We start from the raw sequence: 2,574 nt of genomic DNA, 5'->3' as shown, positions 1-2,574 counted from the left end.
AACTTGTTTTCAATAATGAAACCAGATCAAACAAATATGCATTGTCCAGCAAAGTATTACTTTACATGGTTGCCAAAACACTTACAATCATCATGTTTCTGAACAGCTGCCTCCAGGTCTCTCAGCTCCTCTTCCCTAAACATCCTGTCCAGTACAAGATCACAAAGGACAGAGCATACTCCAGCAACTGTTCATCTACTAGCTTGGAGAAAGGAGAAGAGTGGACCAGGGGGAGGGGAATAGCTTGATTTGCTGTGTCTGTGTATTTGTGGAGACACACACAACTTACTAGCACACACAAGGGTGACTGGATAGCACTCTGCTTGAGAAAGGAGTCACTCTAAAACAGGATATCAGGACCAGTGCTCAGGGGACCAGCTGATTCTGCAGGAAACTAAAATGTTTAAAAATTAAGAAGCAGCATTCACTGTAAGTGATTTGAAATAGCTTAAAATCCTTTTGACTTTAATATCACTTTAACCCCTTCATGACTGAGCTTGTTTTTCGTTTTTGTTTGTAAATGGCTGATACACTTTTTTCATTTTTGCTGTGTGATTCTTCCATGTCAGGTTTTTTAGAGGACAGATAAGGCTATATATTTATATCACATATGCGTACCTAACTCCTCACCTAGGACAAATAAAATTAAAAAAAGAGGAAAAAACTTAAAGAAAACACTTTTTCCCCAGTTTTGATGTGTAATATTTTTTACAAAAACAGCACAGCTAAAAAAAAATCCAATGAATACATTCATTTATTTGTCCTTTATTTGGAAAAACCTCAGCTCCCTAGGATTTTAGAGATTTTTCTGTACTTCTCGGCCTAAAACTAAAACCTAACATTTTAATCTTTTTTTCTCTAAAAGCTAAAGCTAAAAGAGGATACCTGGCATACAATGTCACTGTCTCTAAGTGTCACACTTAGTGACAGCGATATACTTTGAACATCACTGTCATGAGGGGTTTAGAAAAAATTAACCCCTTCTGCTGAGCTGCAGAGTTTCATTGTAAGGGGTTAGTTTTTATATAAATGATAGTATAAAAATATATTTAATTATATAATTTTATTTGTTACATTTATTTTTATTTGTTACATTTATTTTTCATTTTTTTGCACTTTATTTTATTTGTTTACACTTTCCACTATTTTTTAAAATTTGTTTTAAATTTTTATGTTTTATTTCATTATATCAAGCAGTCATTGTGAATTAATCTCCATATTACTGCTTGATACATTCATTAATTAATTTTTGGTTATTATTAGGCTGCTTCAAACTTAAGAACAGCCAATAATAACCCTAGTGACACTAATCCTGTAGAATTTCAGGATCAGATGTCACTAAAGGTTTTCTGATCATTTCAACAACGATCAGAAAACTGAAACATTCTTTCAGAAATAGATACATACAAGGCTATTCACAAAAAGGGTGAAGAGTTTGTAGAAGGCGGGAGAAGTGAACAATCTAGGACAAAATTGCTGATTTGGAAAAATTCTCCAATTCAGCTCACTTTCCAGTTCAGCTATGTTGTCCTAGATTGTTCACTTCTCCCGCCTTCTACAAACTCTTCACCCTTTTGTGAATAGCCCTGATTATGTTTCTATTGCTGAAAGTTAAAAAATAAATGTAAAAAGCCAGTATACATAGGGATTTCCCGATCTATACCAGCTGTCAGAGTGACGGCAAGTGCTGCAAATGCGGCTCTGCTCTCACTCTCAGGTTGAAAAAGGTTAACTCTTTCATTAATGGATGCCTCTATACTGAGGTATCCATTAATGAATGGTATCCGCTGATTCTCAGCGCTTACCAGCATTGCAGAGCCGCAAATAACTGGTAACGTACAGTGTACGTAGCCAGTCATTTGGGCACTTTGTGGCGGGATGTACAGTGTATGTCTCATGTCACAAAGGGGTTAAGTGGCTCTGTTATAGGTATATTGCAGACTCCTTAAGGTCAATCTTCATTTGGCTATTGATGTTATCTCTCCGATTAGCTTGTACTTTCGCTATTTGCTATTTTTCTGTTGTACCTGCTCTATCTATGTAAAAAACTTAATAAACTTAGATTATGCAGAATAAATAGATTTACAAAAAAAGTACATCTCCCTATACACTGCCCATGAGGAGCATGGGTTATTCACTCCTTCAAATTATTGACTGTATTATAGGTTGTTTCTTACTTCTGGTGGCGAACCTGCAAGGCTTTCAGATAAAAGTTTGCACATTGCAAACTTCACAAATTCTGTGGATTTGTCATAAATCCATGGTAGTGATGAACCCAAATATCATCCATTCACATGATAATTTAAGTGTTCATTGGTGTTGTTATAAATGAGACCCATTACAGAACACATATTTTCAAGGTCTGTTTACAGAATTTTTGAGTGCATACAACACAGTAAACCTACACAGAGCTTTTGTTTATCACCCAGACATAAACACAGTACTTTCCTAGCTATATGTATTAAGTAGCCACCCCTTATTTTTTGCAGTTTATAATTTTAAAACCTATGATTATTTTTTTTAACTATTTGTATAAACCTGAGATCTGAGGTTAACTTACTGGCACGAGAGGTC

The 2,574-nt window shown here is 35.2% G+C and overlaps 1 long non-coding RNA gene across 1 annotated transcript in view; it reads left to right on the top strand.

The window, feature by feature from the left end:
- Window positions 1-255: 255 nt before the first annotated feature.
- The window catches only part of LOC108797659, a 14,697-nt gene continuing 12,378 nt past the window's right edge, over window positions 256-2,574 (top strand). The window contains exon 1 of the long non-coding RNA XR_001941898.1: window positions 256-268. This is a non-coding gene — a long non-coding RNA (uncharacterized LOC108797659). The remainder of the gene's footprint in view (window positions 269-2,574) is intronic.

Source organism: Nanorana parkeri, unplaced genomic scaffold (genome assembly GCF_000935625.1).
Source record: "Nanorana parkeri isolate BGI_ZX_2015 unplaced genomic scaffold, ASM93562v1 scaffold1319, whole genome shotgun sequence".
Classification (NCBI taxonomy): domain Eukaryota; kingdom Metazoa; phylum Chordata; class Amphibia; order Anura; family Dicroglossidae; genus Nanorana; species Nanorana parkeri.
The sequence above is the reverse complement of the archived record's forward strand: the minus strand, read 5'-3'. Positions and strand labels throughout refer to the sequence as shown.